This window comes from Mobula birostris, chromosome 6 (genome assembly GCF_030028105.1).
Source record: "Mobula birostris isolate sMobBir1 chromosome 6, sMobBir1.hap1, whole genome shotgun sequence".
Lineage (NCBI taxonomy): Eukaryota > Metazoa > Chordata > Chondrichthyes > Myliobatiformes > Myliobatidae > Mobula > Mobula birostris.
Window position 1 is genome coordinate 105,527,524 of NC_092375.1, and position 21,182 is coordinate 105,548,705.

The following is a 21,182-nucleotide window of genomic DNA, read 5'->3' on the forward strand; positions in this document are numbered from 1 at the left end:
GTATGGGTCTGAAAATAGTGAGAAGGCCACGAGATGGGTCTCCTGCACTGTATGGGGCTGTAAATAGTGAGAAGGCCACGAGATGGGTCTGTAAATAGTGAGAAGGACACGAGATGGGCCTGTAAATAGTGAGAAGGTCACAAGATGAGTCTCCTGCACTGTATGGGTCTGTAAATAGTCAGAATGCCACGAGATGGGTCTGTAAGTAGTAAGAAGGACAGGAGATGGGTCTGTAAATAGTGAGAAGGATACAAAATGGGTCTCCTGCACTGTATGGGTCTGCAAATAGTGAGAAGGACAAGAGATGTGTCTGTAAATAGTGAGAAGAACACCAGATGGGTCTGCAAATACTGAGAAGGACACTAGGTGGGTCTCCTGCTTAGTATGGGTCTGTAAGTAGAGAGAAGGACACGTGATGGGTTTGTAAATAGTGAGAAGGACACGAGATTGGTCTGTAAATAGTGAGAAGGACACGAGATGGGTCTCCTGCACTGTATGGGTCTGTAACTAGTGAGAAGGATACAAGATGGGTCTACTGCACTGTATGGGTCTGTAAATAGTGAGAAGGCCACGAGATGGGAGTCCTGCACTGTATGGGTCTGTAAATGCTGAGAAGGCCACGAGATGAGTCTGTAAATAGTAAGAAGGACAGGAGATGGGTCTGTAAATAGTGAGATGGACACGAGATGGGTCTCCTGCACGGTATGGGTCTGTAAGTAGTGAGAAGGCCAGGAGATGGGTCTGTAAATAGTAAAAACGACAGGAGATGGGTCTGTAAATAGTAAGAAGGATAGGAGATAGGTCTGTAAATAGTGAGAAGGACACGAAATGGGCCTGTAAATAGTGAGAAGTACATGAGATGGGCCTGTAAATAGTGAGAATGACACGAGATTGGTCGGTAAATAGTGAGAAGGAAGTGAGATGCACGTCCTGCTCTGTATGGGTTTGTAAATTGTGAGGAGGAGATGAAATGGGTCTGTAATTATAGAGAAGGACACGAGATGGGTCTCCTGCACTCTATGGGTGTGTAAATAGTGAGAAACATACGAGATGGGCCTGTAAATAGTGAGAAGGACACGAGATGGGCCTGTAAATAGTGAGAAGGAGACAAGATGGGTCTGTAAATAGTGAAAAGGATACCAGATGGGTCTCCTGCACTGTATGGGTCTGTAAGTAGTGAGAAGGTCATGAGATGTGTCTCCTGCACTGTATGGGTTTGTAAATAGTGAGAAGGACACAAGATGAGTCTGTAAATAGTGAGAAGGGCACTGTGTGGGACTGTAAATATTGAGAAGGACACGAGATGGGTCTTTAAATAGTAAGGACAGGAGATGGGTCTGTAAGTAGTAAGAAGGACAGGAGATGGATCTGTAAGTAGTGAGAAGGACACGAGATGGGTCTGTAAATAGTGAGAAGGGCACGAGATGGGTCTGTAAATAATGAGAAGGGCACCTTATCGGTCTGTAAATAATGAGAAAGTCATGAGATGGGTCTATAAATAGGGAGAAGGTCACGAGCTGGGCCTCTTGCTGTGTATGGGTCTGTAAATAGTGAGAAGGCCACGAGATGGGCTTCCTACTCTATATGGATCTGCAAGTAGTGAGAAGGACACGAGATGGGTCTGTAAATAGTGAGAAGGTCACGAGATGGGTCTTCTGCACTGTATGGGTCTGTAAATAGTGAGAAGGACACGAGATGGGTCCCCTTCACTGTATGGGTGTGTAAATAGTGAGGATACCAGATGGGACTGTAAATAGTGAGGACACGAGATGGGTCTCCTGCACTGCATGGGTCTGTAAGTAGTGAGAAGGTCATGAGATGTGTCTCTTGCACTGTATGGGTTTGTAAATAGTGAGAAGGACACGAGATGGGTCTGTAAATAGTGAGAAGGGCACTGTGTGGGACTGTAAATATTGAGAAGGACACGAGATGGGTCTTTAAATAGTAAGGACAGGAGATGGGTCTGTAAGTAGTAAGAAGGACAGGAGATGGATCTGTAAGTAGTCAGAAGGACACGAGATGGGTCTCCTGCACTGTATGGGTTTGTAAATAGTGAGAAGGACATGAGATGGGTCTGTAAATAGTGAGAAGGGCACGAGATGGGCCTGTAAATAGTGAGAAGGACACGAGATGGGTCTGTAAATTGTGAGAAGGACACAAGGTGCATCTCCTGCAATGTATGGGTCTGTAAATAGTGAGAAGGCCACGAGATGGGTCTCCTGCACTGTATGGGGCTGTAAATAGTGAGAAGGCCACGAGATGGGTCTGTAAATAGTGAGAAGGACACGAGATGGGTCTGTAAATAGTGAGAAGGAGACGAGATGGGTCTGTAAATAGTGAAAAGGATACCAGATGGGTCTCCTGCACTGTATGGGTCTGTAAATAGTGAGAAGGTCACAAGATGAGTCTCCTGCACTGTATGGGTCTGTAAATAGTCAGAATGCCATGAGATGGATCTGTAAGTAGTAAGAAGGACAGGAGATGGGTCTGTAAATAGTGAGAAGGATACAAAATGGGTCTCCTGCACTGTATCGGTCTGCAAATAGTGAGAAGGACAAGAGATGTGTCTGTAAATAGTGAGAAGAACACCAGATGGGTCTGCAAATACTGAGAAGGACACCAGATGGGTCTCCTGCATAGTATGGGTCTGTAAGTAGAGAGAAGGACACGTGATGGGTTTGTAAATAGTGAGAAGGACACGAGATTGGTCTGTAAATAGTGAGAAGGACACGAGATGGGTCTCCTGCACTGTATGGGTCTGTAAATAGTGAGAAGGTCATGAGATGGGTCTCCTGCACTGTATGGGTCTGTAAATAGTGAGACGGACACGTGTTGGGTTTGTAAATAATGAGAAGGACACGATATTGGTCTGTAAATACTGAGAAGGAGACAAGATGGGCCTGTAAATAGTGAGAAGGACACGAGATGGGCCAGTAAGTAGTGAGAAGGAGATGAGATAGGCCTGTAAATAGTGAGAAGGACACGAGATGGGTCTCTAAATAGTGAGAAGGACACGAGATGGGCCTGTAAATTGTGAGGAGGACACGAAATGGGTCTGTAAATAGTGAGAAGGATACAAAATGGGTCTCCTGCACCGTATGGGTCTGCAAATAGTGAGAAGGAAACAGGATGGGTATGTAAATACTGAGAAGGACACCAGATGGGCCTCCTTCTCTGTATGGGTCTGTGAATAGTGAGAAGGACACGTGATGGGTTTCTAAATAGTGAGAAGGTCACGAGATTGGTCTGTAAATAGTGAGAAGGACATGTGATGGGTTTGTAAATAGTGAGAAGGACACGAGATTGGTCTGTAAATAGTGAGAAGGAGACGAGATGGGTTGTAAATAGTGAGAAGGACACGAGATGGGTCTCCTACACCGTATGGGTCTGTAAATAGTGAGAAGGCCACGAGATGGGTCTCCTGCACTGTTTGGGTCTGTAAATGCTGAGAAGGCCACGAGATGAGTCTGTAAATAGTAAGAAGGACAGGAGATGGGTCTGTAAATAGTGAGATGGACACGAGCTGGTACTGTAAATAGTGAGAAGGACACGAGATGGGTCTGAAAATTATGAGAAGGACACAAGATGGGAGTCCTGCACTGTAAAGGTCTGTAAATAGTGAGAAGGTCATGAGATGGGTCTCCTGCACTGTATGGGTCTGTAAATAGTGAGAAGGCCACGAGATGGGTCTCCTGCACGGTATGGGTCTGTAAGTAGTGAGAAGGCCAGGAGATGGGTCTGTAAATAGTAAGAAGGCCAGGAGATGGGTCTGTAAATAGTAAGAAGGATAGGAGATAGGTCTGTAAATAGTGAGAAGGACACGAGATGGGCCTGTAAATAGTGAGAAGGACATGAGATGGGCCTGTAAATAGTGAGAATGACACGAGATTGGTCGGTAAATAGTGAGAAGGAAGTGAGATGCACGTCCTGCTCTGTATGGGTTTGTAAATTGTGAGGAGGAGATGAAATGGGTCTGTAATTATAGAGAAGGACACGAGATGGGTCTCCTGCACTCTATGCGTGTGTAAATAGTGAGAAACATACGAGATGGGTCTGTAAATAGTGAGAAGGACATGAGATGGGTCTCCTGCACTGTATGGGTCTGTAACTAGTGAGAAGGATACAAGATGGGTCTACTGCACTGTATGGGTCTGTAAATAGTGAGAAGGCCAGGAGATGGGTCTCCTGCACTGTATGGGTCTGTAAATAGTAAGGCCACGAGATGCACTTCCAGCTCTGCATGGGTTTGTAAATATTAAGAAGGACACGAGATGTGTCAGTAAATAGTGAGAAGGACACCAGATGTGTCTGCAAATACTGAGAAGGACACAAGATGTGTCTCCTGCTCTGTATGGGTCTGTAAATAGTGAGAAGGACACGATATTGGTCTGTAAATACTGAGAAGGAGACAAGATGGGCCTGTAAATAGTGAGAAGGGCACGAGATGGGCCTGTAAATAGTGAGAAGGACATGAGATGGGTCTGTAAATTGTGAGAAGGACACAAGGTGCATCTCCTGCATGTATGGGTCTGAAAATAGTGAGAAGGCCACGAGATGGGTCTCCTGCACTGTATGGGGCTGTAAATAGTGAGAAGGCCACGAGATGGGTCTGTAAATAGTGAGAAGGTCACGAGATGTGTCTTCTGCACTGTATGGGTCTGTAAATAGTGAGAAGGACATGAGATGGGTGTGTAAATAGTGAGAAGGACACGAGATAGATCTGAAAATAGTGAGAAGGACACGAGATGGGTCTCCTGCACCGTATGGGACTGTAAATAGTGAGAAGGCCACGAGATGGGTCTCCTGCACTGTATGGATCTGTAAATAATCAGAAGGCCACGAGATGAGTCTGTAAATAATAAGAAGGACAGGAGATGGGTCTGTAAATAGTGAGATGGACAAGAGCTGGTACTGTAAATAGTGAGAAGGACACGCGATGGGTCTGTAAATATTGAGAAGGATACAAGATGGGACTCCAGCACTGTAAAGGTCTGTAAATAGTGAGAAAGTCATGAGATGGGTCTCCTGCACTGTATGGGTCTGTAAATAGTGAGAAGGACACAGGATGGATCTCCTGCACTGTATGGGTCTGTAAATAGTGAGAAGGCCACGAGATGGGTCTCCTGCACGGTATGGGTCTGTAAGTAGTGAGAAGGCCAGGAGATGGGTCTGTAAATAGTAAGAAGGACAGGAGATGTGTCTGTAAATAGTAAGAAGAACAGGAGATGGGTCTGTAAATAGTGAGAAGGACATGAGATGGGCCTGTAAATAGTGAGAATGACACGAGATTGGTCGGTAAATAGTGAGAAGGAAGTGAGATGCACGTCCTGCTCTGTATGGGTTTGTAAATTGTGAGGAGGAGATGAAATGGGTCTGTAATTAGAGAGAAGGACACGAGATGGGTCTCCTGCACTGTATGTGTGTGTAAACAGTGAGAAACATACGAGATGGGTCTGTAAATAGTGAGAAGGACATGAGATGGGTCTCCTGCACTGTATGGGTCTGTAACTAGTGAGAAGGATACAAGATGGGTCTACTGCACTGTAAGGGTCTGTAAATTGTGAGACGGACACGTGATGGGTTTGTAAATAGTGAGAAGGTCACGAGATTGGTCTGCAAATAGTGAGAAGGGTACGAGATGAGTCTCCTGCACTGTATGGGTCTGTAAATAGTGAGAAGGCCACGAGATGGTTCTCCTGCACTGTATGGGTCTGTAAATACTGAGAAGGCCACGAGATGAGTCTGTAAATAGTAAGAAGGACAGCAGATGGGTCTGTAAATAGTAAGAAGGACAGGAGATGGGTCTGTAAATAGTGAGAAGGACACAAGATGGGTCTTCTGCACTGTATGGGTCTGTATATAGTGAGAAGGACACAAGATTGGTCTGTAAATAGTGAGAAGGAAGTGAGATGCACGTCCTGCTCTGTATGGGTTTGTAAATTGTGAGGAGGAGATGAAATGGGTCTGTAATTAGAGAGAAGGACACGAGATGGGTCTCCTGCACTGTATGTGTGTGTAAACAGTGAGAAACATACGAGATGGGTCTGTAAATAGTGAGAAGGACATGAGATGGGTCTCCTGCACTGTATGGGTCTGTAACTAGTGAGAAGGATACAAGATGGGTCTACTGCACTGTAAGGGTCTGTAAATTGTGAGAAGGCCAGGAGATGGGTCTCCTGCACTGTATGGGTCTGTAAATAGTAAGGCCACGAGATGCACTTCCAGCTCTGCATGGGTTTGTAAATATTAAGAAGGACACGAGATGGGCCAGTAAGTAGTGAGAAGGAGATGAGATAGGCCTGTAAATAGTGAGAAGGACATGAGATGGGTCTCTAAATAGTGAGAAGGACATGAGATGGGCCTGTAAATTGTGAGAAGGACACGAAATGGGTCTGTAAATAGTGAGAAGGATACAAAATGGGTCTCCTGCACTGTATGGGTCTGCAATTAGTGAGAAGGACAAGAGATGATTCTGTAAATAGTGAGAAGGAAACAGGATGGGTATGTAAATACTGAGAAGAGCACCAGATGGGTCTTCTGCTCTGTATGGGTCTGTGAATAGTGAGAAGGACACGTGATGGGTTTGTAAATAGTGAGAAGGACACGAGATTGGTCTGTAAATAGTGAGAAGGACACGAGATGGGTCTGTAAATACTGAGAAGGATACGAGATGGGTCTCTTGCACCGTATGTGTCTGTAAATAGTGAGAAGGCCATGAGATGGGTCTCCTGCACTGTATGGGTCTGTAAATACTGAGAAGGCCATGAGATGAGTCTGTAAATAGTAAGAAGGACAGGAGATGGGTCTGTAAATAGTGAGATGGACACGAGCTGGTGCTGTAAATAGTGAGAAGGACACGAGATGGGTCTGTAAATACTGAGAAGGACACAAGATAGGACTCCTGCACTGTCAGGGTCTGTAAATAGTGAGAAGGTCATGAGATGGGTCTCCTGCACTGTATGGGTCTGTAAATAGTGAGAAGGACAAAAGATGTGTCTCCTGCTCTGTATGGGTATGTAAATAGTGAGACGGACACGTGTTGGGTTTGTAAATAATGAGAAGGACACGATATTGGTCTGTAAATACTGAGAAGGAGACAAGATGGGCCTGTAAATAGTGAGAAGGACACGAGATGGGCCAGTAAGTAGTGAGAAGGAGATGAGATAGGCCTGTAAATAGTGAGAAGGACATGAGATGGGTCTCTAAATAGTGAGAAGGACACGAGATGGGCCTGTAAATTGTGAGAAGGACACGAAATGGGTCTGTAAATAGTGAGAAGGATACAAAATGGGTCTCCTGCACTGTATGGGTCTGCAAATAGTGAGAAGGACAAGAGATGTGTCTGTAAATAGTGAGAAGGAAACAGGATGGGTATGTAAATACTGAGAAGGACACCAGATGGGTCTCCTTCTCTGTATGGGTCTGTGAATAGTGAGAAGGACACGTGATGGGTTTCTAAATAGTGAGAAGGTCACGAAATTGGTCTGTAAATAGTGAGAAGGACACGTGATGGGTTTGTAAATAGTGAGAAGGACAGGAGATTGGTCTGTAAATAGTGAGAAGGAGACGAGATGGGTTGTGAATAGTGAGAAGGACACGAGATGGGTCTCCTACACCGTATGGGTCTGTAAATAGTGAGAAGGCCATGAGATGGGTCTCCTGCACTGTATGGGTCTGTAAATACTGAGAAGGCCACGAGATGAGTCTGTAAATAGTAAGAAGGACAGGAGATGGGTCTGTAAATAGTGAGATGGACACGAGCTGGTACTGTAAATAGTGAGAAGGACACGAGATGGGTCTGTAAATACTGAGAAGGACACAAGATGGGACTCCTGCACTGTAAAGGTCTGTAAATAGTGAGAAGGTCATGAGATGGGTCTCCTGCACTGTATGGGTCTGTAAATAGTGAGAAGGCCACGACATGGGTCTCCTGCACGGTATGGGTCTGTAAGTAGTGAGAAGGCCAGGAGATGGGTCTGTAAATAGTAAGAAGGACAGGAGATGGGTCTGTAAATAGTAAGAAGGATAGGAGATAGGTCTGTAAATAGTGAGAAGGACACGAGATGGGCCTGTAAATAGTGAGAAGGACATGAGATGGGCCTGTAAATAGTGAGAATGATACGAGATTGGTCGGTAAATAGTGAGAAAGAAGTGAGATGCACGTCCTGCTCTGTATGGGTTTGTAAATTGTGAGGAGGAGATGAAATGGGTCTGTAATTATAGAGAAGGACACGAGATGGGTCTCCTGCACTCTATGGGTGTGTAAATAGTGAGAAACATACGAGATGGGTCTGTAAATAGTGAGAAGGAGATGAGATGGGTCTCCTGCACTGTATGGGTCTGTAACTAGTGAGAAGGATACAAGATGGGTCTACTGCACTGTATGGGTCTGTAAATAGTGAGAAGGCCAGGAGATGGGTCTCCTGCACTGTATGGGTCTATAAATAGTAAGGCCACGAGATGCACTTCCAGCACTGCATGGGTTTGTAAGTATTAAGAAGGACACGAGATGTGTCAGTAAATAGTGAGAAGGACACCAGATGTGTCTGCAAATACTGAGAAGGACACAAGATGTGTCTCCTGCTCTGTATGGGTCAGTAAATAGTGAGAACGACACGATATTGGTCTGTAAATACTGAGAAGGAGACAAGATGGGCCTGTAAATAGTGAGAAGGGCACGAGATGGGCCTGTAAATAGTGAGAAGGACACGAGATGGGTCTGTAAATTGTGAGAAGGACACAAGGTGCATCTCCTGCAATGTATGGGTCTGTAAATAGTGAGAAGGCCACGAGATGGGTCTCCTACTCTATATGGGTTTGTAAATAGTGAGAAGAATATGAGATGGGCCTTCTGCTCTGTATGGGTCTGTAAATAGTGAGAAGGACACGAGATGGGTCTGTAAATAGTGAGAGGGACACAAGATGCGTCTGTAAATAGTGAGAAGGACACGAGATGCACATCCTGCTATGTATGGGTTTGTAAATTGTGAGGAGTATGCGAGATGGGTCTGTAAATAGTGAGGACACGAGATGGGTCCCCTTCACTGTATGGGTGTGTAAATAGTGAGTATACCAGATGGGACTGTAAATAGTGAGGACACGAGATGGGTCTCCTGCACTGCATGGGTCTGTAAGTAGTGAGAAGGTCATGAGATGTGTCTCCTGCACTGTATGGGTTTGTAAATAGTGAGAAGGACACAAGATGAGTCTGTAAATAGTGAGAAGGGCACTGTGTGGGACTGTAAATATTGAGAAGGACACGAGATGGGTCTTTAAATAGTAAGGACAGGAGATGGGTCTGTAAGTAGTAAGAAGGACAGGAGATGGATCTGTAAGTAGTGAGAAGGACACGAGATGGGTCTGTAAATAGTGAGAAGGGCACCTTATCGGTCTGTAAATAGTGAGAAGGGCACCTTATCGGTCTGTAAATAATGAGAAAGTCATGAGATGGGTCTATAAATAGGGAGAAGGTCACGAGCTGGGCCTCTTGCTGTGTATGGGTCTGTAAATAGTGAGAAGGCCACGAGATGGGCTTCCTACTCTATATGGATCTGCAAGTAGTGAGAAGGACACGAGATGGGTCTGTAAATAGTGAGAAGGTCACGAGATGGGTCTTCTGCACTGTATGGGTCTGTAAATAGTGAGAAGGACATGAGATGGGTCTCCTGCACTGTATGGGTCTGTAAATAGCGAGAAGGCCACGAGATGGGTCTACTGCACTGTATGGGTCTGTAAATAGTGAGAAGGCCACGAGATGTGTCTACTGCACTGTATGGGTCTGTAAATAGTGAGAAGGCCACGAGATGCACTTCCAGCTCTGCATGGGTTTGTAAATATTGAGAAGGACACAAGGCGTGTCTGTAAATAGTGAGAAGGCCACGAGATGCACTTCCAGCTCTGCATGGGTTTGTAAATATTGAGAAGGACACAAGGCGTGTCTGTAAATAGTGAGAAGGACACCAGATGGGTCTGCAAATACTGAGAAGGACACGAGATGGGTCTGGAAATAGTAAGAAGGACAGGAGATGGCTCTGTAAATAGTGAGAAGGGCACGAGATAGGTCTCCTGCACTGTATGGGTCTGTAAATAGTGAGAAGAGCAGGAGTTGTGTATGTAAATAATGAGAAGGAGATGAGATGGGTCTGTAAATAGTGAGAGGGACATGGGATGGGTCTCCTGCACTGTATGAGTTTGGAAATACTGTGAAGGTCACGAGATGGGTCTGTAAATAATGAGAAGGCCACGAGATGGTTCTACTACGCTGTATGGGTCTGTAAATAGTGAGAAGGACACGAGATGGTTCTACTGCACTGTATGGGTTTGTAAATAGTGAGAAGGACAGGAGATGGGTCTGTAAATAATGGGAAGACCACGAGATGCACTTCCTGCTCTGTATGGGTTTGTAAATAATAAGAAGGAAATGAGATGGGTCTGTAAATAGTGAGAAGGCCAGGAGATAGGTCTTCTGCACTGTATGGGTCTATAAATAGTGAGAAGGCCACGAGATGTGTCTTCTGCACTGTATGGGTCTGTAAATAGTGAGAAGGCCACGAGATGGGTCTTCTGCACTGTATGGGTCTGTAAATAGTGAGAAGGCCAGGAGATATGTCTCCTGCACTGTATGGGTCTGTAAATAGTGAGAAGGCCATGAGATGCACTTCCTGCTCTTTATGGGTTTGTAAATATTGAGAAGGACACGAGATGGGTCTGTAATTAGTGAGAAGGATATGAGAGGGTCTGTAAATAGTGAGAAGGACAGGAGTTGTGTCTGTAAATAATGAGAAGGACACGAGATGGGTCTCCTGCACTGTATGGGTTTGTAAATAGTGAGAAGGACATGAGATGGGTCTGTAAATAGTGAGAAGGACACGTGATGGGTCTGTAAATAGTGAAAAGGACACGAGATGGGTCTGTAAATAGTGAGAAGAACACGTGATGGGTTGGTAAATAGTGAGAAGGGCACGAGATGCACATCCTGCTATGTATGGGTTTGTAAATTGTGAGGAGTATGCGAGATGGGTCTGTAAATAGTGAGAAGGACACGAGATGGGTCCCCTTCACTGTATGGGTGTGTAAATAGTGAGGATACCAGATGGGACTGTAAATAGTGAGGACACGAGATGGGTCTCCTGCACTGCATGGGTCTGTAAGTAGTGAGAAGGTCATGAGATGTGTCTCTTGCACTGTATGGGTTTGTAAATAGTGAGAAGGACACGAGATGGGTCTGTAAATAGTGAGAAGGGCACTGTGTGGGACTGTAAATATTGAGAAGGACACGAGATGGGTATTTAAATAGTAAGGACAGGAGATGGGTCTGTAAGTAGTAAGAAGGACAGGAGATGGATCTGTAAGTAGTGAGAAGGATACGAGATGGGTCTCCTGCACTGTATGGGTTTGTAAATAGTGAGAAGGACATGAGATGCGTCTGTAAATAGTGAGAAGGGCACGAGATGGGTCTGTAAATAGTGAGAAGGGCACCTTATCGGACTGTAAATAATGAGAAAGTCATGAGATGGGTCTATAAATAGGGAGAAGGTCACGAGCTGGGCCTCTTGCTGTGTATGGGTCTGTAAATAGTGAGAAGGCCACGAGATGGGCTTCCTACTCTATATGGATCTGCAAGTAGTGAGAAGGACACGAGATGGGTCTGTAAATAGTGAGAAGGTCACGAGATGTGTCTTCTGCACTGTATGGGTCTGTAAATAGTGAGAAGGACATGAGATGGGTGTGTAAATAGTGAGAAGGACACGAGATAGATCTGAAAATAGTGAGAAAGACACGAGATGGGTCTCCTGCACCGTATGGGACTGTAAATAGTGAGAAGGCCACGAGATGGGTCTCCTGCACTGTATGGATCTGTAAATAATCAGAAGGCCACGAGATGAGTCTGTAAATAATAAGAAGGACAGGAGATGGGTCTGTAAATAGTGAGATGGACAAGAGCTGGTACTGTAAATAGTGAGAAGGACACGCGATGGGTCTGTAAATATTGAGAAGGATACAAGATGGGACTCCAGCACTGTAAAGGTCTGTAAATAGTGAGAAAGTCATGAGATGGGTCTCCTGCACTGTATGGGTCTGTAAATAGTGAGAAGGACACAGGATGGATCTCCTGCACTATATGGGTCTGTAAATAGTGAGAAGGCCACGAGATGGGTCTCCTGCACGGTATGGGTCTGTAAGTAGTGAGAAGGCCAGGAGATGGGTCTGTAAATAGTAAGAAGGACAGGAGATGTGTCTGTAAATAGTAAGAAGAACAGGAGATGGGTCTGTAAATAGTGAGAAGGACATGAGATGGGCCTGTAAATAGTGAGAATGACACGAGATTGGTCGGTAAATAGTGAGAAGGAAGTGAGATGCACGTCCTGCTCTGTATGGGTTTGTAAATTGTGAGGAGGAGATGAAATGGGTCTGTAATTAGAGAGAAGGACACGAGATGGGTCTCCTGCACTGTATGTGTGTGTAAACAGTGAGAAACATACGAGATGGGTCTGTAAATAGTGAGAAGGACATGAGATGGGTCTCCTGCACTGTATGGGTCTGTAACTGGTGAGAAGGATACAAGATGGGTCTACTGCACTGTAAGGGTCTGTAAATTGTGAGAAGGCCAGGAGATGGGTCTCCTGCACTGTATGGGTCTGTAAATAGTAAGGCCACGAGATGCACTTCCAGCTCTGCATGGGTTTGTAAATATTAAGAAGGACACGAGATGGGCCAGTAAGTAGTGAGAAGGAGATGAGATAGGCCTGTAAATAGTGAGAAGGACATGAGATGGGTCTCTAAATAGTGAGAAGGACATGAGATGGGCCTGTAAATTGTGAGAAGGACACGAAATGGGTCTGTAAATAGTGAGAAGGATACAAAATGGGTCTCCTGCACTGTATGGGTCTGCAATTAGTGAGAAGGACAAGAGATGATTCTGTAAATAGTGAGAAGGAAACAGGATGGGTATGTAAATACTGAGAAGAGCACCAGATGGGTCTTCTGCTCTGTATGGGTCTGTGAATAGTGAGAAGGACACGTGATGGGTTTGTAAATAGTGAGAAGGACACGAGATGGGTCTGTAAATACTGAGAAGGATACGAGATGGGTCTCCTGCACCGTATGTGTCTGTAAATAGTGAGAAGGCCATGAGATGGGTCTCCTGCACTGTATGGGTCTGTAAATACTGAGAAGGCCATGAGATGAGTCTGTAAATAGTAAGAAGGACAGGAGATGGGTCTGTAAATAGTGAGATGGACACGAGCTGGTGCTGTAAATAGTGAGAAGGACACGAGATGGGTCTGTAAATACTGAGAAGGACACAAGATAGGACTCCTGCACTGTCAGGGTCTGTAAATAGTGAGAAGGTCATGAGATGGGTCTCCTGCACTGTATGGGTCTGTAAATAGTGAGAAGGACAAAAGATGTGTCTCCTGCTCTGTATGGGTATGTAAATAGTGAGACGGACACGTGTTGGGTTTGTAAATAATGAGAAGGACACGATATTGGTCTGTAAATACTGAGAAGGAGACAAGATGGGCCTGTAAATAGTGAGAAGGACACGAGATGGGCCAGTAAGTAGTGAGAAGGAGATGAGATAGGCCTGTAAATAGTGAGAAGGACATGAGATGGGTCTCTAAATAGTGAGAAGGACACGAGATGGGCCTGTAAATTGTGAGAAGGACACGAAATGGGTCTGTAAATAGTGAGAAGGATACAAAATGGGACTCCTGCACTGTATGGGTCTGCAAATAGTGAGAAGGACAAGAGATGTGTCTGTAAATAGTGAGAAGGAAACAGGATGGGTATGTAAATACTGAGGAGGACACCAGATGGGTCTCCTTCTCTGTATGGGTCTGTGAATAGTGAGAAGGACACGTGATGGGTTTCTAAATAGTGAGAAGGTCACGAAATTGGTCTGTAAATAGTGAGAAGGACACGTGATGGGTTTGTAAATAGTGAGAAGGACAGGAGATTGGTCTGTAAATAGTGAGAAGGAGACGAGATGGGTTGTGAATAGTGAGAAGGACACGAGATGGGTCTCCTACACCGTATGGGTCTGTAAATAGTGAGAAGGCCATGAGATGGGTCTCCTGCACTGTATGGGTCTGTAAATAGTGAGAAGGCTACGAGATGGGTCTCCTGCACGGTATGGGTCTGTAAGTAGTGAGAAGGCCACGAGATGAGTCTGTAAATAGTAAGAAGGACAGGAGATGGGTCTGTAAATAGTGAGATGGACACGAGCTGGTACTGTAAATAGTGAGAAGGACACGAGATGGGTCTGTAAATACTGAGAAGGACACAAGATGGGACTCCTGCACTGTAAAGGTCTGTAAATAGTGAGAAGGTCATGAGATGGGTCTCCTGCACTGTATGGGTCTGTAAATAGTGAGAAGGCCACGAGATGGGTCTCCTGCACGGTATGGGTCTGTAAGTAGTGAGAAGGCCAGGAGATGGGTCTGTAAATAGTAAGAAGGACAGGAGATGGGTCTGTAAATAGTAAGAAGGATAGGAGATAGGTCTGTAAATAGTGAGAAGGACACGAGATGGGCCTGTAAATAGTGAGAAGGACACGAGATGGGCCTGTAAATAGTGAGAATGATACGAGATTGGTCGGTAAATAGTGAGAAAGAAGTGAGATGCACGTCCTGCTCTGTATGGGTTTGTAAATTGTGAGGAGGAGATGAAATGGGTCTGTAATTATAGAGAAGGACACGAGATGGGTCTCCTGCACTCTATGGGTGTGTAAATAGTGAGAAACATACGAGATGGGTCTGTAAATAGTGAGAAGGAGATGAGATGGGTCTCCTGCACTGTATGGGTCTGTAACTAGTGAGAAGGATACAAGATGGGTCTACTGCACTGTATGGGTCTGTAAATAGTGAGAAGGCCAGGAGATGGGTCTCCTGCACTGTATGGGTCTATAAATAGTAAGGCCACGAGATGCACTTCCAGCACTGCATGGGTTTGTAAGTATTAAGAAGGACACGAGATGTGTCAGTAAATAGTGAGAAGGACACCAGATGTGTCTGCAAATACTGAGAAGGACACAAGATGTGTCTCCTGCTCTGTATGGGTCAGTAAATAGTGAGAACGACACGATATTGGTCTGTAAATACTGAGAAGGAGACAAGATGGGCCTGTAAATAGTGAGAAGGGCACGAGATGGGCCTGTAAATAGTGAGAAGGACACGAGATGGGTCTGTAAATTGTGAGAAGGACACAAGGTGCATCTCCTGCAATGTATGGGTCTGTAAATAGTGAGAAGGCCACGAGATGGGTCTCCTACTCTATATGGGTTTGTAAATAGTGAGAAGAATATGAGATGGGCCTTCTGCTCTGTATGGGTCTGTAAATAGTGAGAAGGACACGAGATGGGTCTGTAAATAGTGAGAGGGACACAAGATGGGTCTGTAAATAGTGAGAAGGACACGAGATGCACATCCTGCTATGTATGGGTTTGTAAATTGTGAGGAGTATGCGAGATGGGTCTGTAAATAGTGAGGACACGAGATGGGTCCCCTTCACTGTATGGGTGTGTAAATAGTGAGTATACCAGATGGGACTGTAAATAGTGAGGACACGAGATGGGTCTCCTGCACTGCATGGGTCTGTAAGTAGTGAGAAGGTCATGAGATGTGTCTCCTGCACTGTATGGGTTTGTAAATAGTGAGAAGGACACAAGATGAGTCTGTAAATAGTGAGAAGGGCACTGTGTGGGACTGTAAATATTGAGAAGGACACGAGATGGGTCTTTAAATAGTAAGGACAGGAGATGGGTCTGTAAGTAGTAAGAAGGACAGGAGATGGATCTGTAAGTAGTGAGAAGGACACGAGATGGGTCTGTAAATAGTGAGAAGGGCACGAGATGGGTCTGTAAATAGTGAGAAGGGCACCTTATCAGTCTGTAAATAATGAGAAAGTCATGAGATGGGTCTATAAATAGGGAGAAGGTCACGAGCTGGGCCTCTTGCTGTGTATGGGTCTGTAAATAGTGAGAAGGCCACGAGATGGGCTTCCTACTCTATATGGATCTGCAAGTAGTGAGAAGGACACGAGATGGGTCTGTAAATAGTGAGAAGGTCACGAGATGGGTCTTCTGCACTGTATGGGTCTGTAAATAGTGAGAAGGACATGAGATGGGTCTCCTGCACTGTATGGGTCTGTAAATAGCGAGAAGGCCACGAGATGGGTCTACTGCACTGTATGGGTCTGTAAATAGTGAGAAGGCCACGAGATGTGTCTACTGCACTGTATGGGTCTGTAAATAGTGAGAAGGCCACGAGATGCACTTCCAGCTCTGCATGGGTTTGTAAATATTGAGAAGGACACAAGGCGTGTCTGTAAATAGTGAGAAGGCCACGAGATGCACTGCCAGCTCTGCATGGGTTTGTAAATATTGAGAAGGACACAAGGCGTGTCTGTAAATAGTGAGAAGGACACCAGATGGGTCTGCAAATACTGAGAAGGACACGAGATGGGTCTGGAAATAGTAAGAAGGACAGGAGATGGCTCTGTAAATAGTGAGAAGGGCACGAGATAGGTCTCCTGCACTGTATGGGTCTGTAAATAGTGAGAAGAGCAGGAGTTGTGTATGTAAATAATGAGAAGGAGATGAGATGGGTCTGTAAATAGTGAGAGGGACATGGGATGGGTCTCCTGCACTGTATGAGTTTGGAAATACTGTGAAGGTCACGAGATGGGTCTGTAAATAATGAGAAGGCCATGAGATGGTTCTACTACGCTGTATGGGTCTGTAAATAGTGAGAAGGACACGAGATGGTTCTACTGCACTGTATGGGTTTGTAAATAGTGAGAAGGACAGGAGATGGGTCTGTAAATAATGGGAAGACCACGAGATGCACTTCCTGCTCTGTATGGGTTTGTAAATAATAAGAAGGAAATGAGATGGGTCTGTAAATAGTGAGAAGGCCAGGAGATAGGTCTTCTGCACTGTATGGGTCTATAAATAGTGAGAAGGACACGAGATGGTTCTCCTGCACTGTATGGGTCTGTAAATAGTGAGAAGGCCACGAGATAGGTCTCCTGCACTGTATGGGTCTGTAAATAGTGAGAAGAGCAGGAGTTGTGTATGTAAATAATGAGAAGGAGATGAGATGGGTCTGTAAATAGTGAGAGGGACATGGGATGGGTCTCCTGCACTGTATGAGTTTGGAAATACTGTGAAGGTCACGAGATGGGTCTGTAAATAATGAGAAGGCCACGAGATGGTTCTACTACGCTGTATGGGTCTGTAAATAGTGAGAAGGACACGAGATGGTTCTACTGCACTGTATGGGTTTGTAAATAGTGAGAAGGACAGGAGATGGGTCTGTAAATAATGGGAAGACCACGAGATGCACTTCCTGCTCTGTATGGGTTTGTAAATAATAAGAAGGAAATGAGATGGGTCTGTAAATAGTGAGAAGGCCAGGAGATAGGTCTTCTGCACTGTATGGGTCTATAAATAGTGAGAAGGACACGAGATGGTTCTCCTGCACTGTATGGGTCTGTAAATAGTGAGAAGGCCACGAGATAGGTCTCCTGCACTGTATGGGTCTGTAAATAGTGAGAAGAGCAGGAGTTGTGTATGTAAATAATGAGAAGGAGATGAGATGGGTCTGTAAATAGTGAGAGGGACATGGGATGGGTCTCCTGCACTGTATGAGTTTGGAAATACTGTGAAGGTCACGAGATGGCTCTGTAAATAATGAGAAGGCCACGAGATGGTTCTACTACGCTGTATGGGTCTGTAAATAGTGAGAAGGACACGAGATGGTTCTACTGCACTGTATGGGTTTGTAAATAGTGAGAAGGACAGGAGATGGGTCTGTAAATAATGGGAAGACCACGAGATGCACTTCCTGCTCTGTATGGGTTTGTAAATAATAAGAAGGAAATGAGATGGGTCTGTAAATAGTGAGAAGGCCAGGAGATAGGTCTTCTGCACTGTATGGGTCTATAAATAGTGAGAAGGACACGAGATGGTTCTCCTGCACTGTATGGGTCTGTAAATAGTGAGAAGGCCACGAGATAGGTCTCCTGCACTGTATGGGTCTGTAAATAGTGAGAAGAGCAGGAGTTGTGTATGTAAATAATGAGAAGGAGATGAGATGGGTCTGTAAATAGTGAGAGGGACATGGGATGGGTCTCCTGCACTGTATGAGTTTGGAAATACTGTGAAGGTCACGAGATGGCTCTGTAAATAATGAGAAGGCCACGAGATGGTTCTACTACGCTGTATGGGTCTGTAAATAGTGAGAAGGACACGAGATGGTTCTACTGCACTGTATGGGTTTGTAAATAGTGAGAAGGACAGGAGATGGGTCTGTAAATAATGGGAAGACCACGAGATGCACTTCCTGCTCTGTATGGGTTTGTAAATAATAAGAAGGAAATGAGATGGGTCTGTAAATAGTGAGAAGGCCAGGAGATAGGTCTTCTGCACTGTATGGGTCTATAAATAGTGAGAAGGACACGAGATGGTTCTCCTGCACTGTATGGGTCTGTAAATAGTGAGAAGGCCACGAGATGCACTTCCTGCTCTGTATGGGTTTGTAAATAGTAAGAAGGAAATGAGATGGGTCTGTAAATAGTGAGAAGGCCAGGAGATAGGTCTTCTGCACTGTATGGGTCTATAAATAGTGAGAAGGCCACGAGATGTGTCTTCTGCACTGTATGGGTCTGTAAATAGTGAGAAGGCCACGAGATGGGTCTTCTGCACTGTATGGGTCTGTAAATAGTGAGAAGGCCAGGAGATATGTCTCCTGCACTGTATGGGTCTGTAAATAGTGAGAAGGCCATGAGATGCACTTCCTGCTCTGTATGGGTTTGTAAATATTGAGAAGGACACGAGATGGGTCTGTAATTAGTGAGAAGGATATGAGAGGGTCTGTAAATAGTGAGAAGGACAGGAGTTGTGTCTGTAAATAATGAGAAGGACACGAGATGGGTCTCCTGCACTGTATGGGTTTGTAAATAGTGAGAAGGACATGAGATGGGTCTGTAAATAGTGAGAAGGACACGTGATGGGTCTGTAAATAGTGAAAAGGACACGAAATGGGTCTGTAAATAGTGAGAAGAACACGTGATGGGTTGGTAAATAGTGAGAAGGACACGAGATGCACATCCTGCTATGTATGGGTTTGTAAATTGTGAGGAGTATGCGAGATGGGTCTGTAAATAGTGAGAAGGACACGAGATGGGTCCCCTTCACTGTATGGGTGTGTAAATAGTGAGGATACCAGATGGGACTGTAAATAGTGAGGACACGAGATGGGTCTCCTGCACTGCATGGGTCTGTAAGTAGTGAGAAGGTCATGAGATGTGTCTCTTGCACTGTATGGGTTTGTAAATAGTGAGAAGGACATGAGATGGGTCTGTAAATAGTGAGAAGGGCACGAGATGGGTCTGTAAATAGTGAGAAGGGCACCTTATCGGTCTGTAAATAATGAGAAAGTCATGAGATGGGTCTATAAATAGGGAGAAGGTCACGAGCTGGGCCTCTTGCTGTGTATGGGTCTGTAAATAGTGAGAAGGCCACGAGATGGGCTTCCTACTCTATATGGATCTGCAAGTAGTGAGAAGGACACGAGATGGGTCTGTAAATAGTGAGAAGGTCACGAGATGTGTCTTCTGCACTGTATGGGTCTGTAAATAGTGAGAAGGACATGAGATGGGTGTGTAAATAGTGAGAAGGACACGAGATAGATCTGAAAATAGTGAGAAAGACACGAGATGGGTCTCCTGCACCGTATGGGACTGTAAATAGTGAGAAGGCCACGAGATGGGTCTCCTGCACTGTATGGATCTGTAAATAATCAGAAGGCCACGAGATGAGTCTGTAAATAATAAGAAGGACAGGAGATGGGTCTGTAAATAGTGAGATGGACAAGAGCTGGTACTGTAAATAGTGAGAAGGACACGCGATGGGTCTGTAAATATTGAGAAGGATACAAGATGGGACTCCAGCACTGTAAAGGTCTGTAAATAGTGAGAAATTCATGAGATGGGTCTCCTGCACTGTATGGGTCTGTAAATAGTGAGAAGGACACAGGATGGATCTCCTGCACTATATGGGTCTGTAAATAGTGAGAAGGCCACGAGATGGGTCTCCTGCACGGTATGGGTCTGTAAGTAGTGAGAAGGCCAGGAGATGGGTCTGTAAATAGTAAGAAGGGCAGGAGATGTGTCTGTAAATAGTAAGAAGAACAGGAGATGGGTCTGTAAATAGTGAGAAGGACATGAGATGGGCCTGTAAATAGTGAGAATGACACGAGATTGGTCGGTAAATAGTGAGAAGGAAGTGAGATGCACGTCCTGCTCTGTATGGGTTTGTAAATTGTGAGGAGGAGATGAAATGGGTCTGTAATTAGAGAGAAGGACACGAGATGGGTCTCCTGCACTGTATGTGTGTGTAAACAGTGAGAAACATACGAGATGGGTCTGTAAATAGTGAGAAGGACATGAGATGGGTCTCCTGCACTGTATGGGTCTGTAACTAGTGAGAAGGATACAAGATGGGTCTACTGCACTGTAAGGGTCTGTAAATTGTGAGAAGGCCAGGAGATGGGTCTCCTGCACTGTATGGGTCTGTAAATAGTAAGGCCACGAGATGCACTTCCAGCTCTGCATGGGTTTGTAAATATTAAGAAGGACACGAGATGGGCCAGTAAGTAGTGAGAAGGAGATGAGATAGGCCTGTAAATAGTGAGAAGGACATGAGATGGGTCTCTAAATAGTGAGAAGGACATGAGATGGGCCTGTAAATTGTGAGAAGGACACGAAATGGGTCTGTAAATAGTGAGAAGGATACAAAATGGGTCTCCTGCACTGTATGGGTCTGCAATTAGTGAGAAGGACAAGAGATGATTCTGTAAATAGTGAGAAGGAAACAGGATGGGTATGTAAATACTGAGAAGAGCACCAGATGGGTCTTCTGCTCTGTATGGGTCTGTGAATAGTGAGAAGGACACGTGATGGGTTTCTAAATATTGAGAAGGTCACGAGATTGGTCTGTAAATAGTGAGAAGGACACGTGATGGTTTTGTAAATAGTGAGAAGGACACGAGATTGGTCTGTAAATAGTGAGAAGGACACGAGATGGGCCTGTAAATAGTGAGAAGGACACGAGATGGGTCTGTAAATTGTGAGAAGGACACAAGGTGCATCTCCTGCAATGTATGGGTCTGTAAATAGTG